The following is a 12,015-nucleotide window of genomic DNA, read 5'->3' on the forward strand; positions in this document are numbered from 1 at the left end:
TAGTTCTATCAAACCTTTACAATTAATCCAGAATGCGGCAGCAAGATGTCACGGGCCGGCAAAGAAAGAACAGGGTCTGGGTCCAAATGCAGGGAAGATTAACTTTAATAGAACAAAAAAGGCCAACACGGCGAAAACAAAACCAAAATGCAAAAAACACGAGAACCAGGAACACTTACAAATCACAAGTAACATTAAACAATACAGCCTCTGAGCGGCCGCCGCCGCCACCGCCTCGGGGGAACTGTGAGCGGCCGCCGCCACCACCACCGCCTCGGCGGAACTGTGAGGGGACGCCGCCGCCACCGCCTCGGGGGAACTGTGAGCGAACGCCGCCGCCTCGGGGGCATCGTGAGCGGACACCGCCGCCTTGGGGGACTTGCGAGCGGACACCGCCACCTCGGGGGACTTGCGAACGGACACCGCCACCTCGGGGGACTTGCGAGCGGACACCGCTGCCTCGGGGGAATCGGGAGCGGACTCCGCCGCCTCGGGGGACTTGTGTGAGGACACTGTCTCCTCTAGGGATTCGTTAATGGCCACTGCTGCCGCTTTGTGGGGAACATCCTGGGTAGGCATCCCTACCCTGACGGCTGAGCCGTTCACCTGCAGAGCCAGGTTGATGTAGTCCTCCAGAGTCTCCCCGGGGTGCCAGAATGGCATAAGGTACCTGAAGGGCTTGGCTAGGCCTCCCCAGAAGCACACCATAAAGCTGATCCTCTCCGTAGCCGACAACTGGGCCGCCCCCACGAAGTCCCTGGCGTAACCCTCGATGGCCCGATCTCCCTGGTGGACATTGAGGAACTTCCCTGCTGGACCCATGTTGCTGGCTGTATTCTGTCACGGGCCGGCAAAGAAAGAACAGGGTCTGGGTCCAAATGCAGGAAAGATTAACTTTAATAGAACAAAAAGGCCAACACGGCAAAAACAAAACCAAGATGCAAAAAACATGACACATTAAACAATAAAGCCAAGCAGAGTTGTGGGTGAGACAAGAATATATACTAATGAACAAATGGGAAACAGCTGTGTGTGTGTAAGTGAGTTACAGGTGTGCAGAGTGAAGGTAAATGAGTCCGGGAGCAAGGGAGAAACACAGGTGAAGCAACTAAAACAATGATGAGGTGACAAGTTGGGCAGGGTCAGAAAAGGACAGGAGAGAGCACATGGCACCAAACAAACACAACACTGACAGAAGACTGTGACACAAGATAAACTTTAATGAGCCGAAAAGAATACATGTCACACCTCTGTTTATCAATTTGCACTGGCTACCAATAGCTGCTCGAATAAAATTCAAGGCATTGATGTTTGCCTATAAAACTACCATTGGCTCTGCACCCATTTACCTTCATTTATTACTTCAGACTTATGTGCCCTCTAGAAGCTTGCATTATGCAAGTGAACGTCGCTTGATTGTACCACCCAAAAGAAGCAGAAAATCATTTTCACTGACTTTTAAATTAAATGTTCCCTCCTGGTGGAATGACCTTCCCAACTCAATTCCTTAGCCAAGAGTCCTTAGCCATCTTCAATAATCGGCTTAAAACCCATCTCTTCCATCTTTATTTAACCCGCTAACTTTAGCACTCACTATTCTAATTCTATTCTTAAAAAAATCTAACTACATTTCTAATCTTTTTGTATTCAATTTTATTTTCATTTATTATGCAATTGTGTGTATGTGTATATATATATATATATATATATATATGACATATTTTCAGTTGTTTCACACTTTTTTGTTATGTATATAATTCCATATATAATTACACATGTGTTAATTCATAGTTTTGATGCCTTCAGTGTGAATCTACAATTTTCATAGTCATGAAAATAAAGAAAACTCTTTGAATGAGAAGGTGTGTCCAAACTTTTGGTCTGTACTGTATATATATATATATATATATATATATATATATATATATATATATATATATATACACACATATATATTAGGGCTGTCACTTTTATCGAAAATTGATTGCATAATCATTCGGACCAACCAAAAAAAGTTTCGAAAATGAAAATAGGGAATCGATTTTAACCAAATATGTACACTATTCATTTTAAAATAATTAAACAATTAAAAAATATGGATGTAACAAAACTTACAAACAAGCAGAAAAAGAAAATAAAGAATTCTGAAAGTGCAGTATGCCTTGCGAAAGCTAGACAGAAAATGCTATGAAAAGGACCATTGCAAGCTGACAGTGACTGGCTTTTGTGGTGGAAAATTGGTAGTAATACCCCCACCTTGCGCAGCTGTACCTGAGTGTCCCTGGGACATCAGTGCGGTCAGAGCGCATCTTCTCAACAGCTGGACATATAGTGAATAAAAAATGCTCTGTTTTGGACCCTGAAAATGTTGATCGACTTGTTTTCCTGTCCAATAAATTTGTAATGGCCCTAGCCTTTTTGCGCATTTCATTATGCCTGCCTAGTGCCGCCTAGCCTAAGTGTCGGTTACGTTCAATAAAAAAACACACATGGCCTGTTCTCAAGTCCATTTAAACTTTCATTTTTTGAACAGTTGTTTGAAATGGATTGAACCATTATTTAAAATGATCTTGGAGATTTTTGAATTGCCTAAATCATAAATGCAGCTGGGTTGAAGCCTGCTGTGATGTTTTTCTTTTGTTATGGCAGCCGCCCCCTCTGCATATATATTTTTTCGACTTGTGCGTTTCCAGCACTCTCTTTACGTTCGTCCGTTATTTGACATTGAAAAAGGAAACGTCTTTTTTTAGACATGGAAAATCGATTTTACAATCGATTCAATGAACACTTATGTATTAAAAATTGAAAATGTTTTTTTCACAAAAGTGACAGCCCTAATATATATATATATTTTTTTTTATTTATATATTTATATATATATATATATATAAAGACCTCCAACACTTGTTCTAATCTTTTTCTAATCTATCTGTTTTCTTTTTATTTATTATATTATTTAAAAGCCCTTGCTACGTGTACTGTGTTAAGATAACTGAGACTTGTTATATCACTTATATAGCTTCCAGTGTCCTCTTTTGTAATTCGCTTTGGATTAAAGTGTCTGGTTAATGAATAAATGTAAATGTTAATGTAATATTAATTATTCATTGTAGAAAATGTTTTAAGTAGAATTATTGAATAGAATAGCTTCATTAAGCTGGTTTACTTAAGTTGCTTGGTATACAGCAGACAAAATACATAAATACAATAAAGTTATGATGCAAATAGATTGAGACAATTTGCATTTCCTGAACACAATACCAGTGTTTCCAAGGCAGCAGTAGAATAATGTTAAAGTCGAGACAAGCTTGTAAATCATCTGCAGAATCCGAGCTGCTTTGCTGTTGTCATGATGCTCAACATGTGTCTTGTTATCAGTTGTGCTCGACCGGAGAGTCAACTCGGTCGCTGTGTAGGTGTGAAGTGGATAGAAAGTGTATTTGGGTATGTAAGAAAGAAGGAATAGAAGCAGTCCTGAATGAGACATGTAGGCATATGAGTGGAGAAGAGAATGGCTGGTTATATTTAAGAATCTGTCTCCTATCTGAGGTGTTCTGCTCTTTCTGTTGGTCTGTCAGCACCCCTCATTTGACCTTAATGCGATTAGACAAGTCTACAATCATAGATGGCTTTTCTAATGATGTGCCTGGACAAAGCATTGGCAGAGAGGATTCTGTGGATGATTTGATTGGTCAGTGACGATTGCACATTGCAAAAAGTTAGAGAAGGTCATGGATTGGTCCAGAATGAATAAAGCGTGTGGATTAGTTTGAAGAGTTTATTACTGTCTCTTTATAATGAGATTTCGTGACTAGAGGAGTTCTGTAATAAATGTGGAAATTGTGCATGATACTGAGGATAGTTCATCTTCTGATTTTCTTGTTGTATTATTGTATAGACGTATATACTGTATTATGGGGTAACTCAGTATCCCTAATCCTTTATGTGGACCCTTTCAGTTTTCTCTAAGAAAAAAAGGTGACCTGATTTTTCTTTAGTTTACTAATTTGTTTCTCCTCGGTGTCTAACTAAGTATCTATTTTTAATAGGAGAGAGGTTGTTTCTATGGCAACCACATGAGATGTAGAACCCTTGTCTTCCTCCAGCTGGTTTGACAAGGGTATCATCAATGATCTAGAACAGCGGAACTTTATGAGACTTGTGAAATCCACTGTTGGCAAGCACATAAACAAGTGATACATATAAAAATATATTATGATTAATAATGACAACGTCAGTTATATATCTCCAAAATATCATTATTTCTACATATTGACTAATTTATTCTTATTTATTCTTTATTCTCTAAAATTGCAGTAATTAATCCACTTTTTTTCTTTTATTTTCATGTCTCTATATACATGTATGACTAGTTCAGTTTATTCATGTTTTTGTTTTTTTTCATTTTTTTGTACCTTATCGGTTTCTTTAATCTTTTCTTATACATCTTTTCTCACTCTATTTATTTAACTGTTTTTGTCATTTTACATTTGTTTAAGAGGTTCACTTGCCACTGTTCAAAAGTTTTGGAGTCAAAAAGGAATCGATGCTTTGTATCAAGCAAAGATGCATTAAATTGATTAAAAATTGACTGTCAAAATTGAAAGTTAAAAGAAGGTTACAGATATTTATATTTCAAATAAAGTTTTTTTTAATGCACATTAATCAGATAATTCTGAAGAAAAGTTTTTAAAAATAGATTTTTAAAACATTGATAATAGTGAGAAATGTTTCTGTAGCATCAAATCTAAATATTAGGATTTCTGAAAAATCATGTGACACTGGAGACTTGTGCACTGATGCTGAAAATACAGCTTTTCCATCTCAAGAATAAATTACATTTTAAAAAATATATTAAAATGGAAAACTGTTGTTTTAAATTGTAGTAATATTTCACAATATTAAAATTTTACTGTATTTAAAAATAAAATAAAATAAAAACATATACACTATTACATTTTATTACATTTGGATAAATGTATTTATTTTTATGTGTTGTAAACAGTACCGTTTGCATATACACATCTCAGGGGCAGTTGATCACTATTTGAGAGTCTAACTAGAAGTTTATGAGAGAGCAAAAAGTGCTGATCTAACACCTGCCTTTAGATTTAATTAACAACTTGACCCAGATAGATACTGTTTGAGAAGATTCTGAAACTGCTGATCCAAGACCCGTTATAATATAGTATCTTGAGAACAGGGTTTGATTTAATGGAGGAGTATATATTTATTAAGGGATACGCGCCGGTTCAGCTGTATTGATCTGCGGTATTGAGAAATAAATTTGCACACACATACACACGATGAAATGTGACATCCAGGAAGGTTACAGAGATGCAATCGAATCGACCCAATTTATAGGTCTGGAAAATAACCTGTCCCTAAACCCCCCCACAAAACACTCACTCCCGTTTAATGGTCTCAGTGTGTGTGTATAGCCTGAGGCTGTGGACATTTACTTGAAGTCTTTGTTTGTTTACCCATTTGTTTACTTGAGGATCTATTTACTGCTCACAGGTGCCTGTTTAAGTCCATAGATAACAGGGCAGACTTTATTTTACTCAATCCTTAATTCTTTATCAAGAAATCAAGAACATTTCATGGCTTTTTACAAACAGCTTACTCATTGAGCATAATCCGAAAATTTAGGGCAGTAAAACAGCACAAAACTCGGGAGAAACACTGACCCAAACCTGCATAATGCTGCCTTCGAAGGCTTTATACAGCAGACTCTGAACATATCCGACTCCAGTGGCGAAACATCTTGTCTGTTCAGAAATGAGTATTGTATCATTAAATATTCAATTACTCCAGAGCTCACTTTAATTTGTTCTAGACCATTAACCATGATGTTATGAAGCTGGTCTGAATCCAGTTTCCTTAGGAGAAGCCTTCATACAAAAAGCATTTTACGGTCAACAGGTTGTAAACCGGATGTGAGTATTTTATCATATCGTACAGTGCCATTGGATTTTAAGCCATAAACCGTAAGAGGTTGTGTGTTATAGAGTTATGGGGCTGGTTACATTAGTGGAAGTTTTGCCAGAGTTCATGTCCATTATCAATTGTCAATCTGTTGTGTTGTATGAAGCAGATCTCAAAAGAAATCCCTTTCAAACCAAGCAGCTTTCTGCTGGTCAACACGGTGACTAACTTAAACCCACTGCAAAAACTGTTTAGGAAAAGTGTTCTTGTTTAAGCAAAATTCCCGAAAACATTCACTCGCTAATATTCAAATAGCAATGGAAAATATGAACAAGGTTTTACATGTCAACTTCAAAACAGACATTTTTAATTTCTTAATACATTTAGGTTAATTCTAATTGGAGTTTTTGATTTATTATATACAAAAAATTAATTATAAAAAAAAACTATATATACTGACAGATATTTATTTGTACATGTTCATTTTTTCATATTTTTCTATTTTTTCTACTCATGTAACTAACTTAATAAAACTGTTAAAAACAGTTCTCACAAAAGTGATTATCAAATGTTTTAAACTGTACATTATATTGTTCTGATGCTTAAATTTACTTAAAATTATGGATATTAAGGTTAAAATGATAAATGTTTTTAATTATAAAATGATTGATATTAATGATTAATTTTTGTAGTGTTTTATTTTTTATTAAGAAACTTTTACGGAATCATAATAAAGAGACATTTATCAGTTGTCGACCGTGATATGAAAATGATCATCAGTGCTAGAATCATAGTATCATTTTGTGGATTATTAGGTATATTGCCTTACTCTATCCTGTCTCGAACCATTCCTGTGTTTCCTCCCTCCCTTTTCTGCTTATCTAATTCTCCTTTGTCATTCTTTCATTTCCTCTGTCACTTCCTCCCATTCTGGCTCTCTTCATCCTGCTGCTCTTGTCTATTCAACCGTGCTCAGTCACGTCTTGTGACACAGACTAAGTTGTTGTTGCTCAGTACAGTAATTGCTGAGCTTTTGGAGAAATGGGGTTGATTTTATTGGCTGGCTTTTTTGTCATTAGTTTGGCCGGCGTTCAGAGTCTGGCTTCTGTTCTGTCTGTGGATGGAAGGTGGATGAACCAGGTTGGAGCCAAGCTGGCAGAACTGTGCTAAATGAACCGCTCCACAGACTCTCACACCATTTAATTTGGGTCATTTGTGTGTTATTGCTTTCCCTAATCGCTCTGGAACATTATTGTTAATTGCTTTCTTTAATATCATCATAAGGTTACAAAGGTATAGTGAAATATAGTAGCCTGAGACACTTTATGCAACTCAACAGTCAGTGATAAAGGCAGAAGAGGGAAATTGAATCATTATTTTTTTTCTTTCATTAGTAGACTAACATAGAGATGACCTCCAAACTGTCACACATGGTCGAAAAGTCACGAAACTCAGGTTTTGATTTCATGGGGTCTTTAAGACAGCCAAAAACTAAACAGAGAGAGAAAGATAGAGAGGAGGAACCACACAGAGGCAAAAACAACAAAAAGACACTTGGAGGAAACACATTCATAATTACTCGAATTTGAAACATCATGCAAAGGTCAGACACTCAACCTCATCTACAGTGACAACAGCTCTGTTCACTCCCATGTCTTTCAGAACTCATTAGCCTTTTTGTTTTACATGCTCTTCTACAGAAGACCCCAACAACCCAATAAAGTCATAAAAGCCCTCAGGCAAGAGCGTGACTTTCAGAAAAGCACATACTGGCAGACTAAAAACAAAATTTATGGAAGTCCATCGTTTCTGTGTCCTAGAATTATAAATTATAAATTGTCTAATTATAAATTACCCCCCCCCCCCCTTTTTAACAGCTTCAAACATGAAGATGTTTTTATATTTGTGTTTACAGTTATCAAAATCTATGCTGCTTTGCTACTCAGTTTCAGTAGTGCAGGTTTATGTAAAATACTTTTTTTAAGGTGCTGCCAAGTATTGAAGAGAAAATTATTATTTTTCCCTCAGCAAGTGAACAAAAGATGATATTTTTGCAGTTTTTTAGATGGCAGGTGTGTACGGTCATGACTTGGTCGTGCTTTGGGGTAGAAGGATTGTAACACTAAAGATTATGACAGTCATGTGGCTGTGCCTCTGACCCCAGCACAGTGACCTTAAAGCAGAAGAGCTCACTAAAAAAAACACAAGCCAACCAAAGATTAAGTGCACTGGCTAATTAGTGTTTCATTATGATATAAAAATTGGGATTACTTTTAGAAACAAATTCCATTTTTTGTTATCACTTAAAATAACAATTTTGATATAGTTGTCTAGACCTCCAGAATCTAATTAGTGAAGGTCACTGGATATGATGAGGACAGCTACATGTCAGAAGTATTTAGTAACTTGCTGTACATGCTCATACAAGTTTCTAAAATAAATATTAAACTCAGACCACTTTAACCATTCTGCAGTCTTCGGTCAATTAAAATCACAGCTTTGTGGGAATGGTACGAAACTATGGCACTTGCAATGTCAACACAGAAAAAAAAATTAAGGCCAAGATTCGAACAGGCTAAGTGGTTGTAAAAACAATAGTCACACTCTTGGTCTTTGGTAAAAAATGAAAGATCATAGGAAATGAATGGGAAATAGAAAAAAACACAACAATTCTGAAAATATTTGTATGCACAATCTACAAATCACCAACGATGCAAAAAAAATAAAAAAATAAAAAAAATAAAAAAATAAAGTAATCCGGAATGAAGGGGTCAAACTTTAAAACATCATCAGTACAAGGCCATCACATCCATTCACACACACACTTATACACACACACACACTTATACACACACACACACACACACACACACACACACACACACACACACACACAAACACCTATAAACTGGTGTGACTGTAACACAGCAAATATCTAAATATCTAAGGCCGGCGACACACTGGATGCGTGGCGCAAGCGTCTCAGCTGCGTGGCGTGTCCGTTTTTAATTCGGCTCCCATGTTAACAGGTTAGAGCTTGCAGACTGCCTGCGTGAGCCAAGCGGAAAACGCGTGCATGCTAGAAATAGAACCGACGCCTATTTTTCACGCGACACGCGCGCGTGTTGGAAGCTTTTCCAGGCAAAATAGAATATGAAAATATGTTTACATGTCATTTTTTACACAAATACATATTAATTCATGACACTTTGATGTTTGAAAGTCTATAGGTTGACATAAATTCAGATATAAATGTAATTTAAAAAAGAAATTAATAATGGTCAATTTCAAATATTGCACCCGTCAAACATAGTCTATTTTGCCGTCAATACTGTTGACGATGTCCTTTATCAGTAGGCTTTATATTTATGCTCAACATGAAGTATAGATATTGTTGTCATGAAGACAAGAGCCTGGTCTGTCGGCGGTCTCCCTGTCACCTACAGCAGCAGGCACGGCACGGTTCTGGTGAAGCAGGCCTACAAGCTGGGATTGGTAATGCTGCACTGTAATTATAGTTATTTATTTATATTTTTCATTATATTTTATTATATGATATTGGTTTGAAACTGACAGTATTTTATTTAGTGGAGAACTTTGCTGCAGTATTTTATTTCTTTTTTTTTATTTTATATATATTTTATTAACAAGTATTTAAAAAAAAGTGTATAGTAATAAACAACCTGCAGTTTAATGTTTGCATTTCTTTCCCTTACTGTACCGAAAATGAACCGAACCGTGACTTTAAAACCGAGGTACGTACCGAACCGTGATTTTTGCCTACCGTTACACCCCTAAAAAAAAAAATATATATATATATATATATATATATGAACCTTTGAGAAAGTCTTAATATACATTCAAGTCCACAATTTAATATATGTAGCTAAGCAATTATGTCTAAAAAACAACTATGGTATTGCCTCTCTATAGAGTGCTATACAGGCATTTAGTGGTTATATCATAAAATTAGTGCTGCACAGGATGAGTGCATGACAGGATCCATCTGCTCTCTTATCACTCTCGTGGTACTTGATGTCATACACTGATCATTCTGCACATCGGTGCTTCAAAGCACGTATGCGACAAATGACGTCAGAAAAGTGTCAGTACGTTATAATCGTTTATGGTCTATTACTGACCCAATACCGTATTGTCCTCCTCTGCATTGCGATGCATCGAAGAAACGATTAATTTCGACACCCCTAGTGTCTGGTCACTTTTGGCCATGAAGACCATGAGTGCGACTCCCAAAAGGCAGTGTGAGAGGCATTTGAGAAGTGTATTAAAATCATAGAACTGGAGCCCAATTTTAACAGTTTCTCTTATTCTTTCATGACCCTGTGAAGGTATTATATAAGAATTCACTACAGTGACTTTTTTCCACTCACTGTGCCATTTTTTCCACTTACTGTGCCATTAGGGGTTATTTTTTTCCTTGACCCCTGCTGAGTTTCCAATATGACTAAAAGTTTTTTTTTTTTTTTTTTACTAACCAGTGGATTTCATTTAATCTGACTGCTTCAGTGAAAATTTGAAGTACAGTATGACATTATTAGTCTGCAAATAACACAGACAAAATAAAAGTTCTTTTTAAAATGCATATAAAACAGTGGCTGGCAAAATGTTTTCAGTGCGTTCAGTGCTATTTGAGTGTTTGTGTGTGTGCGTTCGTGCGTGTGTGTGTGTGTGTGTGTGTGTGAGAGAGAGAGAGAGAGAGAATAAGAGGCAAAACACTGTGTTTCAGGGTGTATGTATATAATACACTAGAGCCTGAATAATACAATAAACCATTTTCTCAGGGTTTGCATTGTAGGTTATTATATGCAAAAACCTGCCAGAGTGAATATCCTAGATTATTCATATTTATATAGCCATTAGCCACTGCTATTTCATGCTCTCTGTTATGACTCTCTGAAAAAGGGGGAAAAAAAATAAAAATACCTTGATGATTTTCACTGAATCACTGTGAAGCTCACTTATACAGAATCACACTCAGGTTTAAATCAGACCTCTTCATCTAATGATGTGATGATCAGTTCGGAGGGACCAGTTGTACTTCAGTCCTACCATCTGGACAATTATACATTCTCTCTGTGTGAAAGCTTGAAAAATAAAAAATAAAACATCAACCAACCTGAAAGCCTATATTGCTGCCATAAACCTCAGTGAAACCAGAGTTATACAATTCATTATTGTTTAGTAGACTGACTTTGGATTGTCCATTGTTTTAGTGTTCCAAATCTTGTTTGTATTTTATTTTTATTTTACAAATGTATTTAGCAAGATTTAATTTACTGTTTTTTTTTAACTTAGAAGTAAAACTCCTAGAGGATTATTTCTCAACTTCATGCTGAATGTTTTCCAGGGTTGATCGTCTTATTGGCAATATTGGCAAATGCCTAAGGGTCTTGACATGGTGATAGCCCTGCCATACACCAATAGTAATGATCTGAACGGACTGAGGAGCTAGTAACTATAAATAATTTAGACACACATGGACTGTGCATGCTGGGAAGTCAAGTAGCCCTAAAGCATCTTTCACAACTGTGTAGTCCTGTGTTGTTGATTGAGCTTAAATCCTCTTATACAGTATATTAAATGTCAGTCATCAAACAGATCATTATAAGGGATAGTTCACACACACACACACACACACACACACACACACACACACACACACACACACACACACACACACACACACACACACACACACACACAAAAACCACATTGTTTACTCACTCTCATGTTGTTTCTAATCTGTATTACTTTTTTCTTCCGTCAGTAACAATTTTATTCATAATTAAGATGGTTTAAACTTCAAGCCATTGATTCCAGCTAAAATACAAGCCCTCTATCAATAATACTGCTTTCTCCAGAGAGAAAAAAATCAGGAGAGAAATATGCACATATTAGGAGAGAATCAGGAGAGAAATATGCACATATTAGGCAAAACAGTTCTAAACAAATATGTCAGTGGATTTGGATGTAAGAGGACAATAGACAATGGACTTTTTCACTGGAGGAAGGATTTTTATTAATTATGGGCTCATATTTTGGTCAAAGTCATGCACCTTTTCAATT

General features: G+C 36.4%; 1 protein-coding gene across 4 annotated transcripts in view; it reads left to right on the forward strand.

Moving 5' to 3' along the window:
• The window catches only part of asic2 (acid-sensing (proton-gated) ion channel 2), a 391,397-nt gene that overhangs the window by 121,805 nt on the left and 257,577 nt on the right, over nucleotides 1-12,015 (forward strand). The gene's annotated exons all lie outside the window — the stretch shown is intronic.

Source organism: Carassius carassius, chromosome 1 (genome assembly GCF_963082965.1).
Source record: "Carassius carassius chromosome 1, fCarCar2.1, whole genome shotgun sequence".
NCBI classification, from domain to species: Eukaryota; Metazoa; Chordata; class Actinopteri; order Cypriniformes; family Cyprinidae; genus Carassius; species Carassius carassius.